This window comes from Rutidosis leptorrhynchoides, chromosome 5 (assembly GCF_046630445.1).
Source record: "Rutidosis leptorrhynchoides isolate AG116_Rl617_1_P2 chromosome 5, CSIRO_AGI_Rlap_v1, whole genome shotgun sequence".
Classification (NCBI taxonomy): Eukaryota; Viridiplantae; Streptophyta; class Magnoliopsida; order Asterales; family Asteraceae; genus Rutidosis; species Rutidosis leptorrhynchoides.
Window position 1 is genome coordinate 461,276,942 of NC_092337.1, and position 19,516 is coordinate 461,296,457.

General features: G+C 30.5%; 1 pseudogene; it reads right to left on the reverse strand.

Annotated features, from left to right (window-relative positions):
• LOC139850224 (UDP-glucuronate 4-epimerase 5-like) overlaps positions 1–19,095 on the reverse strand; it is a 59,711-nt pseudogene extending 40,616 nt beyond the window's left edge.
• Between the last annotated feature and the right edge of the window lie 421 nt (positions 19,096–19,516).

The window sequence follows — 19,516 nt, forward strand, 5'->3', positions numbered from 1 at the left end:
CATATTTATTATTATTAATATTATTATTATTAATTAAAATTGTCATCTTATTAAGATTAACATTATTAGAAAAATTGTTATTATTATTATTATTATTATTATCATTATCAAGATTTTTATATATTATTATCATCATTGTTACTAACACTTATTATTATTATTATTATTATTATTATTATTATTATTAGTATCCTTATTTTTATAAAAATATTACAACTTTCTATTATAAATATTATTTTACCAAATAAAGTAATAGTTATATAAAACATATCTTAACATAGTCCTATATATATATATATATATATATATATAAAGATATTAATTTTAATATATTATACAATATAAATAAACTTAGTCGATTGAATGTGATATGTGTTAATATATATATGAATGATATAGGTTCGTGAATCCGAGGCCAACCCTATACTTGTTCAATATCGTCCTATGTATTTTTACTACAAAATACAGTATGGTGAGTTTCATTAATCCCTTTTTAAATGCTTTTGCAATATATATTTTTGGGACTGAGAATGCATGCGCTGTTTTTATAAATGTTTTACGGAATGGACACAAGTGATTGAAACTACATTATATGGTTGAATGATCGAAATCGAATATGCCCCTTTTTATATAATCTGGTAATCTAAGAATTAGGGAACAGAAACCCTAATTGACGCGAATTCTAAAGATAGATCTATCGGGCCCAACAAGCCCCATCCAAAGTACCGGATGCTTTAGTACTTCGAAATTTAATATCATGTCCGAAGGAGGATCCCGGAATGATGGGGATATTCTTATATGTATATTGTGAATGTCGGTTACCAGGTGTTCAATCCATATGAATGATATTTTTGTCTCTATGCATGGGACGTATGTTTATGAGAAATTGAAATATGAAATCTTGTGGTCTATTAAAATTATGAAATGATTATTTATGATTAAACTAATGAACTCACCAACCTTTTGGTTGACACTTGAAAGCATGTTTATTCTCAGGTATGAAAGAAATCTTCCGCTGTGCATTTGCTCATTTTAGAAATGTTATTTGGAGTCATTCATGACATATTTCAAAAGACGTTGAATTCGAGTCATTGAGTTCATCAAGATTATTATTAAGTCAATTATAGTTGGATATATTCTGAAATGGTATGCATGCCACTAATTTTCATTGTAAAGAAAGATTGTCTTTTCTAAACGAATGCAATGTTTGTAAAATGTATCATATAGAGGTCAAATACCTCGCGATGTAATCAACTGTTGTGAATCGTTTGTAATCAATGTGGACTTTGTCCGGATGGATTAGGACGGGTCTTCACAGTTGGTATCAGAGTGATGGTCTTAGCGAACCAGGTCTGCGTTAGTGTGTCTAACTGATAATTCGTTAGAATGCATTAGTGAGTCTGGACTTCGACCGTGTCTGCATGTCAAAAGTTTTGCTTATCTTTTCTAGTCGAAAATCATCTACTTATCATTCTTAGTCTAGACACGCTTTACTAAATGACTGCATGAATAGTGTATAGACAAAATTCATATCTTAGCGTATCTGCTACTTCATATCTTAGTGTACCTGTTACTGTAATTTTGCCTGACAACTTTCGTAGATTCCTCTGAAACTTATGGGATTTTAGTATTATATATGCATATGTAAATTATGTATTGCAGGGTACTAATCTACACCCTATAATCTATTTCTTATCGAAAATCCTTCATCTGATCGTACGAGATGAATCCTGCAACCAGTTTGAGTCCCTCAGATTCTGATAGCTATTCCGATAGTTATTCCGACAGATATTCCGACATAGATGTTCACTTAAACTCCGAAAACAGCGTCATCGGCATGAATCAACCAATCAGCCATTATAAATTCATCTGATGGGTTCGTAGTTGACTTAATTAATGGAAACGCACAGAAGGCAATCCCTTCCACCAACTGAATTCACCTCGTGACAATGAACCTGAAGCGTTTACCGGTGAACTTATTCGAGACATCATTTTCAGTCCCATTTCCAGGGTAACTCGACAAGATTATATTCTACCCACAATTCTGAACCTTATTTATCCGCTCGTTACCGACAATCATCCTACAGTAATAAATCAACGAACTTCGCGCTCGAATAATCAAGCCGGAGAATATGGTGCAAAATGTACCAGCTTCAGCAACATCACCGGCACCAACAGTGCAATCAATAACAGCACCAGTACCATCAACAATCCATGCTTCAATATCATCATCTGTACCTTGAGTATGATCTTCGTTCTACGTATCATTCTACCTCATATATCTTCGTGCGACATGGCGAATATGTAATCTCTAAAGTTTTAAAGATTATTTATTCTAGTTCCAACCGAAAACTAAATGAGTTTAATATTAAGTTAACTCATTAAATCCATGATTACATCTGAAGAAAATATATATGTATATATATTTTCATAAAGATTGTAATTAAAAAAAAATTCTCTTGTACAAACTGTTAATGGTGAAAATATTTTAACGGGTAGGTAATACCCGGGGACTATTTAAATTTCACATTAATAAGTTACATTGTACGTTCTTCGAATCTGTTTCAACAGTCATATACTATCCTACTTACATTCACCGATATACAAATCCGTTCACCACCGAATAACCATATTCATCCAAATACATATTTGGATTTTGACCTATCAGAATCCGACAAGTGGCATAATGAAGAAAACATTGTACAAAATAAAATTTGTTAGAAACAAACAAATTAACTATGAGAAATTTTGTTAAGAACCCACGCTAACAAAATCCTAGCTAACTGATTACATTTTATTTATCGCAATTTATTTTATCGCAATTTACATTCTCGCAATTTTATTTATCGTCATTAAATTTCTGTTATTTACTTTACGCACTTTATTTATCGTTATTTAATTTTCTGTTATTTATTTTACGCACTTTAAATATCGGGACACGTATACAAGGTTTTGACATATCATATCGACGCATCTATATATATTATTTGGAATCACCATAGACACTCTATATGCAGTAATGATCGAGTTCTCTATACAGGGTTGAGGTTGATTCTACAATAATATATATAGTTTGAGTTGTTTTCGAGTCTGAGACATATACGGGTCACGACACGTATTAATTAATACGAATATTATATATTAAACTATATATGAATTATTGGACTGTCAACTGTGGACTATCGACTGTGGACTAATAACATTGGACAATTAAAAAGAATTAAAATATTGATTATAACATATGAAACTAAACAATTCTTCAAGTTGCCACTTGATTTCGTCTTAAACCTCATTTGTATCTTCACGATTACGTTCTGCGTTCAAACCTTTCATGATTCTTGAAAACACCTCAATCGATAGGATGAATCAACCGCACTTCATCTACGGAAGGAAAGATTTATGCATATAGTTATGCACCTGAGAAACTCTCGGCAATTGAGTAAAAGTTCAACACGTAGCCGCGTCAGATCCTTTGGCATTTATTAACAAAAACAACTTTGCGATCCCTTTTCAAAATTAGCCAATTTTGTCACAGCTCCAACAAGTCAACTTCGACTTTTCATACGAAACAACCTTATTATAACGTTTATATATACGCGTGCTCCTTTATTGTTACCAGGTAACCTTTCATATTCCATCATATTACCATCAGCGTTTAATCATCTAAAAACATAATTCTCCTGAAACCACCTCGGATTAATAACCGATGATTCAGATATCATAGCATTAAATGCAGAGGAAACAGAAAAATGGTAGATGGTCTAAACGGACAAAAGTTTGATGATAAAGAAAGGAGTGTTAGGAACGCTCGATAGAAAATTGGGTATTGAAAAACAGATTGAGTTACCCATGAAGGAGACCAAGGACAAATACAAGGACCAAATCCTATATTCAAAGGATTCAGGTAATTCTGGATCCGTTGAAATCTTTAGAGAATATCTTGCTCCGAAGTCATGTTAAAATCTTGCGGAAAATCTTTCTCCATCAACCGTCGAACTTAGAAATTCCAAAATATCATCATTAATATCTTTGATATTTCTGAAGATATTTTCATAAATATTCTCGTCCGAAATTATATACCTCTTCGTGCTTCCTGTGTATCAATATATTGGAAACATTCAATAGAAAATATAGTACCGAAAAGCAGATTATGCGAAACTATGAAGAAAGCCGTGGATAAATCACAAAGAATAAGTTTAACTTCAAAGAATCCAAATAATTCAATGTCTGCTAAAGTCTATAGTGAATAACTTGCTCCTTACTCTAAACCCTTGCAGACAATAGTTTCTATCATCCTCTGATCTTAGATATTCTGAGATATTATCTTACCTTTCATTATAAATATCCTCCATATTTCTGGAGATATTTTTATAACTATTCTTATCTGAAATCATTAATCTTTTCGTGCTATCAGTATTACATCATATAGAAACTGTTAGTTTCTATATTCTGTAAATTTTCAAGCTTAAAATATGAATGTTATTGAAGTAATGATGGGAACTGATGCATGAGTTAGTATAATATAATGACACTTGATCAACGTGATTATATTACAGTAAGTCATGCTGAGTTTCTAAATGAAACGTGATGATTCACAGATCATAACGTCATCATGTGCCATGTTACATAACTCTTCCATCCTACTTAACTCCGTAACAAATCAAGAAAATGTATTCTTGATGGTTCTATCTTCCGTGATGTTGATAAATTTGAAAATCAAATCGTGCTATCACGTTCCTTCATGCTTAGAACATTATAATCATTCGAAACTCTATATCTATAAATTCTGGACCATTATTCGCTTGACTTGAAGTCGGGAAGAGAAAACAAAAGCATAGAGCTTTGAAATATAAGGGAGAATATAAAGTCCGATAACAACACATAAATTACAAACCGTGTATATCAATGTTTATCGCAACATAAAGACACGGGAGAATTAAAAACATTATAATCCCGAGGGCGAAGTAGAAGAAAGCAGATTCCTCTGGTGGAAGTTGGAAAAGGAGAATGATTGTTGCGATAGTAAGGATGAGGACAAGGATCAGAACTGGATTAATCATTTTCAGAATCTTTTGGATGTATGAACTAAGAAAGAAAGTATAAGAATGGTGAGAATAATGGAAAGGAAGAGCTTAATTTATACTGGAAATATCAGACGTAGTAATCGGGGCAGATCACCGTATTTAATTAAAGAGATCTTAATTTCCATAAATCCCGAAGAATCAGATTTTATAGATCTTCAAGATTTTCTTTAAATCCCTTGAATTCCGGAATTCAACCAAGACAACGTCAAAAGATTAGACACACCTTATTTTCTAAATTCAACCGTGACTACGTCAAAAGTTAAATTTCTATCTCAATCTTTTGTGATAGCTTCACGCGTACACTTCGGATAATCGAATTGTTTTATCTATATTAGTCAATAATGATAAAACTCTATTTAACAACTCATATTCGTCATGAAAACATTTTTATTGTTAGCCATGACTACTTCACTCAAATTTCGGGACGAAATTTCTTTAACGGGTAGGTACTGTGACGACCCGGGAATTTCCGACCAAATTTAAACTTAATCTTTATATGATTTTGACAGATAAGCAAGGTCTATAATATTGAGTCTCAAAATTTTTGAACTGTGTTCGTATATTCAATTGACCTTCGACTGTTCTCGACAATTCAGGAACCACTAATTGTATATATATATATATATATATATATATATATATATATATATATATATATATATATATATATATATATATATATATATATATAATTTGAAATATTAATTGATTTATTATATGATTTAATTATTGAAAATAAATATGTAAAATAAATGTGCGAGGTAATGAAAACTATTATTATATATATATATATGTATATAAATATTACTTGTAAATATATAAAATTATATTAAACCTAATAGTTTAAAAATATATAATATATTTATTTTGGTAAGTCAAACTTACTATTTAAAAACTGTTTATATATATAAAAAGAGAAGATATTAAAAATAAGTGATTTCGAGCCTAATTAATAAACGTCAGTAACACTCGGTTGACATTTCGTTAGTTACAATATAGATATAATACATGTTCACGAAGATTTAAAATAAAAGTTTAACTGTAAATCGATTACGAAGATTTTAGGTTTGATAATTATATTTTTATCTTTTTAGATTAAATGTTAGTACTCCGTACATGTTAAATGGAACAGAAAATAAATAATTAACGAACCTTTTTAATCAAGTTTCAAATAGGTAATGACTGAAATAATTAAATATACTTAAACTAAAAATTTAGGATTTTTAGGAACACTTTTATACGTTAACCGTTTAGCAATGGACACGATATAATCTACATGTTAAAATCGTCGGTGCAAAATATCAAGAAAGTGGCTATCCTATTTAGGTCCCTGTGCATGATTGGATGATTGATTTCTTTTCACTCATAGTATTATAATTATAAATTATATATATATAAACATATACACATAACAGATATTAGATATTAGAGATGAAATCACAAAACACTTGTGCTTCTCCTTCTTCACCATCCCATTAGTCACTATCATCCCTACCACCAATCACCACCCTGCACGACCACCATGATCACCATAAAAACCGGTAACCATCACTTCTTTTCTCTCTCTCTCTATCTCTCTCTCTCTCTCTCTCTCTATCTATCTCACTCATATTTCTACAACCGAAACACCAAAATCGTGAAAAATCTTCACCACTATCGATCAACAAAACACTATGATTTTTGTTTCAACAACGATAACCACCATCACCTAATCACCACCACCACAACCATCAAGGAACATCACTTATCATCATGTATCTGTTAGTGCCCGATCACAACCCTATCACCTAGAGCAATCGCTATCAAACATCTTTTAATCCCTTGTTGTCATGTGACTGCTGCAAATCGAGCTGCTTAGGTATTCTGCTCCGGTTACTAAACCATAGAACCACCACCAATAGTTTACTCCGTCGTGAACCTGCTACTACTTCACTTACGCTGTGATGATAAAACGTTTATGCTGTGTGATGTTGTTGATGTGTAGCGAGCATGATGGATAATGGTGAATAAAAGGATAATGTTGTGGAAACAGAAAATTGATACAGTGAATACAGTGAATATAGTGGTGACGATTAGGAACGTTGATAACGATAGGAAGGTGATACTTATAATCATACTTAATTATTAAATTAGTTATACAAAGTATTATTAATTGATTTCCAATAAATCTGTATGTTTCGATTACGATCACAGCCCAAACACCACCTTATTCGAAACCCATCGAAACCGTTACCTTCATAAACCCACGAACGATTTCTCTTCTTCTGTTTCTACTTCTGTTCTACGATTACCAAGAACCCAATACTATTTTTCTTCCTATCATGAACCACCTCCACTAACTATTACCGCTGCTCATTTTTCTTTCTAATTACTATTTTCTGTCCAAAAAGCACCATGATTTCCGTCACATATCTGCTGCTATATTGCTGTCTTTCTTCGATTACCAACCCACCAAAACCCACCGTTTACAACCATAGATACATGCTGTTGTTCGATAGATTAAAACCAAATCATATTAACTAAGTTCGCTATTAAGGCTTGAACCATGATCAACCTGCAATACAGACGATGTATAATAATTAAAGATGACGATCATGTTTAGAAGTGGATTTATTTTGTGGATCAAGGAAAGTGATTAATAATTAAATTAGCAGGTAAAGTGATCCATAAATTAATTAAACTTTCTTGAGTAGTGCTATAACACGTGGGGAATGATTGGGATATATGGGATTCCAAATCCAACGAGTCTGGGACACAGCTTCTGTATTCTATTTACGACTACTAATTGGGCCGAGACAAAAACTGCCATATTATGTTGGGCCACGTTCCTGTTGTTGTATTGGGATGAAGATCTAGAAAACGGAATTATATATATGTGGGGTGATAGAGTTTTCAGAAAAACAAGTTAGACTAGGTGGTTAAGAGTAGTGTATGGTGAACTGGAGGTCCTGGGTTCGAACCAAGTCCACTACTATAATAAATTTTTTTAAGAAAGCTGTCTGGGCCGTGAACTTCTGTTGTTGGGCCGAATGGGCCAGCTCAATGGAAATGGCAACGACGGGTTAAAGTAATATAGGGCCGAATTAAAACAGAGAAATAGAATCGGAGTAATGGTAAGTAGTGTTGCGAGTGATCGAGAGGTCGCGGGTTCGAGCCTAGGCGGCGGCAATTTTTTTTTTGGAGCTTGTTTCATTAAGGTAGCACTTTTATTATTTTTGTTATTATTATTATCATTAACATATTTATTATTATTAATATTATTATTATTATTAATTAAAATTGTCATCTTATTAAGATTAACATTATTAGAAAAATTGTTATTATTATTATTATTATTATTATTATTATTATTATTATTATCATTATCAAGATTTTTATATATTATTATCATCATTGTTACTAACACTTATTATTATTATTATTATTATTATTATTATTATTATTATTATTATTATTATTATTATTATTATTATTATTATTAGTATCCTTATTTTTATAAAAATATTACAACTTTCTATTATAAATATTATTTTACCAAATAAAGTAATAGTTATATAAAAACATATCTTAACATAGTCCTATATATATATATAAAGATATTAATTTTAATATATTATATAATATAAATAAACTTAGTCGATTGAATGTGATATGTGTTAATATATATATATGAATGATATAGGTTCGTGAATCCGAGGCCAACCCTATACTTGTTCAATATCTTCCTATGTATTTTTACTACAAAATACAGTATGGTGAGTTTCATTAATCTCTTTTTAAATGCTTTTGCAATATATATTTTTGGGACTGAGAATGCATGCGCTGTTTTTATAAATGTTTTACGGAATGGACACAAGTGATTGAAACTACATTATATGGTTGAATGATCGAAATCGAATATGCCCCTTTTTATATAGTCTGGTAATCTAAGAATTAGGGAACAGAAACCCTAATTGACGCGAATTCTAAAGATAGATCTATCGGGTCCAACAAGCCCCATCCAAAGTACCGGATGCTTTAGTACTTCAAAATTTAATATCATGTCCGAAGGAGGATCCCGGAATGATGGGGATATTCTTATATGTATATTGTGAATGTCGGTTACCAGGTGTTCAATCCATATGAATGATATTTTTGTCTCTATGCATGGGACGTATGTTTATGAGAAATTGAAATATGAAATCTTGTGGTCTATTAAAATTATGAAATGATTATTTATGATTAAACTAATGAACTCACCAACCTTTTGGTTGACACTTGAAAGCATGTTTATTCTCAGGTATGAAAGAAATCTTCCGCTGTGCATTTGCTCATTTTAGAAATGTTACTTGGAGTCATTCATGACATATTTCAAAAGACGTTGCATTCGAGTCATTGAGTTCATCAAGATTATTATTAAGTCAATTATAGTTGGATATATTCTGAAATGGTATGCATGCCACTAATTTTCATTGTAAAGAAAGATTGTCTTTTCTAAATGAATGCAATGTTTGTAAAATGTATCATATAGAGGTCAAATACCTCGCGATGTAATCAACTGTTGTGAATCGTTTGTAATCAATGTGGACTTTGTCCGGATGGATTAGGACGGGTCTTCACACATGACCCGGAAAATTTCGACTAATTTTGAACCAAACTCACGATACGATTTCATAATTCTGACATGATAAGCAAAGTTCGTTATGTTACGTCTCAAACTTTTTTAACGATTTTCGTACATTCATTTGACTTCGACCGTTTCCGACGATTCACGGACAATTAATTGTAAATAGATATGTGTGTGTGTGTGTGTATATATATATATATATATATATATATATATATATATATATATAATTGAAAATATAATTTGAAATATTATATGTTGTTGTTATTAAAATTAATTATGTAAAATAAAATAAAAATATGAGATTATGATAATTATAATTTAAAACACATCTATATGAATAAAGTATATTAAATATATATTTTGTGATTTCGAACCTATTTAATAAACGACAGTAACACTCAATTGTCATTTGATCGATATTAAGCAAGTTAAATTCGAACTTATATGATTTTAAAATAAACGGTGATCCGAAGATGAGTTATATAAATTTTAGGCTTATTAAAAGTATATTTAGGATCTAATTATTAAATTTTAACACTTTTTATATTTTACTCAGGATCGAGTGCGGACAGTTGATTTAATTTTTATTTAATAATTTTAAATAATTAATGACCGTTTTTATTACAATAATGATTAAAATAAAAAAATATAGAAATTTAGGATTTTTCGGAATACTTTTATCCGTCACTGATTAACGACGGAGTACGAAATACTATCTCTAATAAAACTGTCGTCAAAATTAAAATCCAAGTTTATGGCTGCTAAAAATTCATACACGTTTATGTTACGTGATGTAATATTATATTATGTGCACGGTTTTTGATTATCAATCTTCTATTATCACTTTTATGCATACTTACCCGTGAATTGAAAAGAAGCGCGATATTATTGAATGAAGTTACTGTTTTTGTTTGATGTCTATTGTCTCCACTAAATTATATTTGTATATATATTACCTGCATATTGAATGTGAAGCACTTACCCATTTTCAATTTCCATCTACCTCATCTATCTATTTTATATATACAATATACATACACATATAGATATAGGCAGAGATATAGTCACCCCCACCCTTCATCACCACCCTCAACCACCTATCATTGTGATAACCGCCACCACTATCGAGCATAAACAACCCGCCACTTTTACTATTATTATTTTTTCTTTTCCTCTTCTCGATTACAAAACCCATGACTTTCGGTCCACTATCACCGTAACAACCATCATCACCCTCATCAACCGTCATCCATAACCGCCACCTTGGAATCCCATATAACCCGCTGCTACTTGTTATCTTTCTTGTTTCATTCGAAAACCATCAAACCCGTTTTAAACACCACCATATATTATCATTATTTTGTTTATTTCGTTTTCTGTTTTGTTTGAAGACCACCATCACGATGACCACCTTCCATCACAACCACCTTGATCACATCACATTCGAACCAATTTTGTTATCGAGCTGTTAATGTTCCTGTTCGATTACCAAAACCACCTCGATCAAAACTACAACCTACTAATGCTATACTGTTTGATTTAACACAAACCGTCACCTTTGTTTCTCTTGTTCCTGTTACAAACGAGCAACTATATACTGCAGCAGCTTTTGTTTTCCTGTCGTGCCTGTTCCGGCTACAAAAGCACCCCATTTAACTGCAACTTGCTGATATAACTTTCGTGGTAATGCTGCTGCATCGTATCTACTTTTCTGTTTCAGCTATTGATGCTCACTCATGATTCCACTTCTAAAAACAGAAAAGATGATGGAATAATGATGATTAATGGCTGCACTTTAGTTCTGTGTTTTGTTGTAGTCGAATCACTTTCACCACCATTAAACACCGAGTAAAGGAATAAAAGATGATGATAACGATAGGAGAAAGGTCATGATGAAGGATGATAATAATGCTTTTTCTATTCTTTATTTTCGATTAATAAACACCCACTTGGTTTTGTTGACTATGTTTTTTTTCTTTCTGGTGGGCTGAAGACATCAACTCACAACCACTTCTATTATCGTTTTGCTACTGCCTTTGTCTTTTTCGATTCCAAAAACCATTACCACAAATATATCATTTTTCCCTCGTGAACCCAACTCGAATTAAACCCATCTTCGATGACTACTGTTTGTTGCTTTTAACAGAACCATTTGAGCTGATGAGTTACTGCTACTGTAAATTAGCGATGAAGAATGATGAAGATGATACACGTGAATGAATTGAAGATGAGTTAATGATGTACTCACTGATGATAATATTATGATCATAAGTAATATACAATAAGGTCGATGATGTTGTTAACGATTATGGTAATTAAAGATGATGATTAGGAAAAGATAGAAATTTAGGGCTGTGATGATCGCGTAAATTTTTCCTTGCACTCCTACTGCCGTTGTATTATACCGGACATGAACCACAGAATTTTTTTTTACAATGACCTGCTATTTTTATCGGGCTACTGAATTCCTTTTAGACGGGCTGTTGATGTAAACGATATTGGGCTTGTGAGGTTTAAACGATTGGGCCTAGAGCTGGACTTCTATTCGATAAACAGACAACCTTAAATAAAATTGAATCGTAAAATAAAATAGAAAAGAGGAAATGGAGGAGTGGTTTGGTGTGTTGTTGGGTTAGCATGAGGTTGCAGGTTCGAGCCCGGATCGTGGCATTTTTTTTTTTGGGGGAAAAGCTTGTAAGGTAGTAAATACTTCTATTATTATTATTATTATTATTATTATTATTATTATTATTATTATTATTATTATTATTATTATTATTATTATTATTATTATTATTATTATTATTATTATTATTATTATTATTATTATTATTATTATTATTATTATTATTATTATTATTCGTAATATCATTTTAATATTAATATTACGATTTGGTTAAAACGTTGTTAAAGTTATGACTAAAAATTATAATTAAATTATGATTTAATTGAATTATTGATATTATCATTATTATTATCTTTATTGATATGTTATTATTATTATAATTATTATTTATTATTAATACTATTATTACTATTATTACTATTATTATCATTATTAACACATATAACATTTTTATTATATAAGTATTATTATTATTATTATTATTATTATTATTATTATTATCTAACTAGTATTATTACTATCATTATTATTAAAAGTATCAATTTTTATAAAAATTATCATTTTTTTTATTATTATCATTATTAATAGAATTAGTATCATCATTAGTAAAAAGTATTAATATTTTAATTATTATTACTACTACTATTATTATTATTATTATTATTATTATTATTATTATTATTATTATTATCACTACTAATATTATTATGATCATTAATATTATTATTATTATTGTTATTATTATTATTATTATTATTATTATTATTATTATTATTATTATAATTAGTATTATTATTAAATTTTAAACATCTATATTAATATAATAATATATTATTATTATTACTTTCATATTAACAATATTATTATAACAAATAAATATTTTCTATAAAAGATTACATTTATTACAAATACCATAATATTACATATAATTATATATTTACATTATATATTTACATATAATAAATTATTGATTTTTAATATAATACTAAATACATAGATATATAAAACTATATAAATATTAATTATTTTAAATATATATTTACAAATTAAAATATATGATATATAAATTAAGAATAAATTTGTTCGATTACAATTATATGTATTAATATATATACCTGATATAGGTTCGTGAATCCGAGGCCAACCCTGCATTGTTCAGTTCCGTCGTATGCATATTTTTACTACAAAATATCGTATCGTGAGTTCCATTTTCTCTCTTTTTAAATGCTTTTGCAATATATATTTTTGGGACTGAGAATACATGCGCTGTTTTTATAAATATTTGACGAAATAGACACAAGTACTCGAAAATTACATTCTATGGTTGGATTATCGAAATCGAATATCACCCCTTTTAGCTTGGTAGCCTAAGAATTAGGGAAATGGCCCCTAATTGACGCGAATCCTAAAGATAGATCTATGGACCTTGACAAGTCCCATTCGGGGTACGAATGCTTTAGTACTTCGATCGATATATACTGATTGCGACGGCCGGTATATAGCATGCAGTTTGCAAAATGCCTGTATGCGTGGGATATTCTATACGCATCCTGTTAGTTCGGTTATCAAGTGTTCACCGTATGAATGATTTTTATCTCTATGCAGTTTGCGAAATGCCTGATATGAGATGTATATTTATGGGAAAATGAAATCTTGTGGTCTATTAAAATTATGAAAATGATCGATTATGATAAACTAATGAACTCAGCAACCTTTTGGTTGACACTTTTAAGCATGTTTATTCTCAGGTATTAAAGAAATCTTTCGCTGTGCATTTGCTCATTTTAAAGATATTACCTGGAGTCATTCATGTCATATTTCAAAAGACGTTGCATTCGAGTCGTTGAGTTCAACAATATTATCATTAAGTCATTTATAGTTTGGTTATAGTATGAAATGGTATGCATACCTGTCAACTTTCAATGAAATGAAAGTTTGTCTTTTAAAAACAAATGCAATGTTTGTAAAATGTATCATATAGAGGTCAAATACCTTGCAATGAAACCAATTATTATGTAACGTTTATAATCGATATGATCGGGGCATGTCAGTTGGTATCAGAGCAGTGGTCTTAGCGAACCAGGTCTTGCGTTAGTGCGTCTAACTGGTAGTTGTTAGGATGCATTAGTGAGTCTGGACTTCGACCTAGTAGTTGTTAGGATACATTAATGAGTCTGGACTAAGACCTTGTCTGCATGTAAAAATTTTTGCTTACCATTCTTTGTCGAAAAATATCTACCTATCATTTTCAGTCTCGACACGTCTTATTGCAATTATTGCATAGATGGTGTACAGACAAATTCATATTCCATCACATTAGACCTTGTCTGACACGTTTCCTTAATTTCCTCCGTAATCTACGGGATCCTCTGTACCAAATATAGGAGTTAGGTATTCTTTGTAATTAGAATATCATCTGATATCCGAAAATTATTTCATATCGAAAATCCTTTATCTAACCGTGCAAGATGAATTCTGCAACCCGTTCAAGTTCCTCGGATTCCGACAGCTATTACGATAGGGATTTCCACTCGAGCTCCGAAAACAGTATGACCGGAATGGATCAACCAATCAGTCATCATCAATTCTGGATGAACTGGGGATAGGTTCAAAGTAAACTTAATTAATGGAGACGCGAAGAAGGAGATCCTTTCCACCCATCATATTGCCCTATTGGCGGAGAACCTGAAAGCACTTACCGGCGAACCAGTTCGAAACACTATTTTCACCCTCATTGCCAGGATATCTCGCAACGATGACATAATATCTACAACACTAAACCCCATTCATCTACTCATTCCAACCGCCAATCATCCCGAAGTAATAGAAGAAGTCAACGAGCTTCGCGCTCGAGTAGTGGCTTTGGAGAATATGGTGCAAAACTTACAAGCTCCAGCAACAACATCGGCACCAACAATACCACCAGCATCAGCACCAGTGCCACCAACAACACAAGCCTCAACATCACACGCCTCAACCTCACAATCTATATCTCGAGCATAATCATCGTTCTACATGACGTTCTACATCATTTAACTCCGTTCGACATAGCGATTATGTAATCTTAAATGTTTTAGAGATTATGTATTCTAGTTCTAACGATAAATAAAATGAGTTTAATATTATATTAACTCATTAAATCCATAATTACATCTGAAGAAAATATATATGTATATATATTTTCATAAAGATTGTAATTAAAAGATTCTTTTGTAAAACTGTTAATGGTGAAAATATTTTAACGGGTAGGTAATACCCGAGGAATATTTAGATTTCACATTAATAAGTTACACTGTACATTCTTCAATTCCAATTCAACAGTCATTAACAATACTGCTCAAATCCACGTATATACGTATCCGTTCATCAAAGAACAACCATTTTCATTCAAATTCAATTTCATATAAGAATTTTGACCGATCAGAATCCAAGTCAAGATTTGACAAGTGGCATAATGAAGAAAATAATGGACAAAATAAAATTTATTAATAACCAATTAATTAACCACGTAAAATTTTAAATCTATACTAACCAAATCCTGGCTAACTGTTCCTATACCCGTTATGACTATTTCCTTATTACATTTTATTTATTGTCATTATCGCAACTAATTATCGCAATTTTAATACTCGCAATTTTATTTTTCGTCATTTAATTACTGTTATTTATTTTATGCACTTTAAATATCGTTGGATAAATCGGGACACGTGTATAGAATACGTTGATTAATTCAAAGATTATATATTGGACTATTGGACTATTGAACTATTGAACTATTGGACTACTAATATTGGACTACTAACATTGGATAATTAAAAAGTATTAAAAGAGTAGGAAATATTAATTATAACACATTTTGATTTAAAATATCGTTAATAAATTACATATGCTACAGTTAAACATTCCTTTAAGTTTGCCACTTGATTCCATCTTAAACATCATTTGTATCTTGACAATTACAATCTTCATTCAAACCCTTCAAACTCTTGAAAACTCCTCAGATTGATAACCAATGATTTAGATATGAGAGTGCTGATGAAACAGCAAAAGCTATAGATGGTCCTAATGACCAGAAACTTAATAATAAAGAATGGTGTGTTGAAAAGGCTCAGTTTTGGAACTGAAAAATGGATTGAGCAGACTATGAAGGACGCTCTGGATAAATCACAAAATCTGTACTTACAAAATCTATATGATTCAATATCTGATGAAATCTTTAGCGAATACTTTGCTCCTTACTTATTCTAAATCCTTACGGAAAAGTTCTGCAACATCCTTTGATTCTAGATATTCTAAATTCTAAGATATCATCGTATCTTTCATTATAAATATCTTCGATATTTATGAAGATACCTTCATAAATATCTTTGTCTGAAATTATCTATCTCCTCATGCTATCTATGTTACATCATAAAAGAAACTGTTTTAGTTTCTATCTTTTTGCAAAAATTCGAGTTAATTTATGAATGGTTTCTGGAGAAATGTTGGGAATTGAAGCATGAGTTAGTCTAATATAATGACGCCCGGCCAACATGGTTATATTACAGTAAGTCATGCTGAATTTCTAATGGAACGTGACGATGGTTCACATATCATGCCCTCATCATGTGTTATGTTACATAACTCTTTCATTCTACTTAACCTCTAAACATATCAAGAAAATATTTCTTGATATTTCTGTATTTTTTGTGATTTCTGGAAATCTACAAATCAATTCGTGCTATTACCTCTCATTTCTGCTTAATATATTATGATCATTCAAAACTTCATTCATATGAATTCTGGACCATTATTTTCTTCACTTGAAGTTGAGAAGAGAAAACAAAAGCATGGTACCTTGAAATGTAAATGAAAATATAAGTACGACAACAACATGGAAATTACAAACCGTGTATATCAATGCTTATAGCAATATAAAGACACGGGAGAATGATAAATACAATAATCCCTAGAGCATAGTAGAAGTAAAAATATTTTTCTGGTGAAAGATTGAAAAGAAGAATGACTGTATATATGGTCAATATAATAGCAAAGATCAATACAGGATTGAGCATTTTAATGGATCTTTTGGAAGTAAGAATTGAGGAAGAAAGTATGGGGGTGGTGAAAATAATGAAACGGAAGAGGTTGATTTATAGCGAAATAACGGACATAACAATCGAGGCAGATTACGCATTTAATCAAAGAAAATCATAATTTCCTTAATCACCGAAGAATCAAATCTTATACAGATTACAAAAGATCTTCTTTAATTTCCTTGAATCCCGGAAGAATAACCGTGACTACATCAAAAGTTAGGACAAATCTTTATTTCTTCATCTCACTCTTTTGTGATAGCTTCACTCGTACGCTTCGAGTAATTGAATTATTTTATCCATATTACATAATGGTGATAAAACTTTATTTATCAACTCATATTCGTCATGAAAACATTTTTATTGTTAGCCATGACAACCTCAATCAAATTTCGGGACGAAATTTCTTTAACGGGTAGGTACTGTCATGACCCGGAAAATTTTGACTAATTTTGAACCAAACTCACGATACGATTTCATAATTCTGACATGATAAGCAAAGTCCGTTATGTTACGTCTCAAAATTTTTAAACTATTTTCGTACATTCATTTGACTTCGACCATTTCCGACGATTCACGGACAATTAATTGTAAATAGATATGTGTGTGTGTGTGTGTGTGTATATATATATATATATATATATATATATATATATATATATATATATATATATTTATATATATATATATTTATATATAATTGAAAATATAATTTGAAATATTATATGTTGTTGTTATTAAAATTAATTATGCAAAATAAAATAAAAATATGATATTATGATAATTATAATTTAAAACACATCTATATGAATAAATTATATTAAATATATATTTTGTGATTTCGAACCTATTTAATAAACGACGGTAACACTCAATTGTCATTCGATCGATATTAAGCAAGTTAAATTCGAACTTATATGATTTTAAAATAAATGGTGATCCGAAGATGAGTTATATAAATTTTAGGCTTATTAAAAGTATATTTAGGATCTAATTATTAAATTTTAACACTTTTTATATTTTACTCAGGATCGAGCGCGAACAGTTGATTTAATTTTTATTTAATAATTTTAAATAATTAATGACCGTTTTTATTACAATAATGATTAAAATAAATAAATATAGAAATTTAAGATTTTTCAGAATACTTTTATCCGTCACTGATTAACGACGGAGTACGAAATACTATCTCTAATAAAACTGTCGGCAAAATTAAAATCCAAGTTTATGGCTGCTAAAAATTCATACACGTTTATGTTAAGTGATGTAATATTATATTATGTGCACTGTTTTTGATTATCAATCATCTATTATCACTTTTATGCATACTTACCCGTGAATTGAAAAGAAGCACGATATTATTGAATGAAGTTACTGTGTTTGTTTGATGTCTATTGTCTCCACTAAATTATATATGTATATATATTACCTGCATATTGAATGTGAAGCACTTACCCATTTTCAATTTCCATCTACCTCATCTATCTATTTTCTATATACAATATACATATACATATAGATATAGGCAGAGATATAGTCACCCCCACCCTTCATCACCACCCTCAACCACCTACCATCGTGATAACCGCCACCACTATCGAGCATAAACAACCCGCCACTTTTACTATTCTCGATTACAAAACCCATGACTTTCGGTCCACTATCACCGTAACGACCATCATCACCCTCATCAACCGTCATCCATAGGGATGGCATCGGGTCGAGTTCGGGTCGGGTTTAGGTGATCCTGGACCCGAACCCGATTAAGAAACCCCGCCCCAAACCCAGCCCGAAACCCGTCGGGTCCCATTTACTTACATACTATCGGGTTTCGGGTTTCCCCACGGGTAAACGGGTATACCCGATTAGTCATTTTGTATTTATTTTTAAATAAGTTACCAAATCAAAATATCAAAAAATAACTTAACTAATTCATGTTTAAAGTATTATAAAATATCACATACAAAAAGTTGATTGAAAAGTTCTTAAATACTCAAATACACAAAGTATATAAAATATGACATCTCAAAAACTTGTTGTATATGATTATATTGAATAAAATCATACTCGTTTTCAAAACAAATAAGAGAAAACTTTCATACATTAACAATATAATACAAGT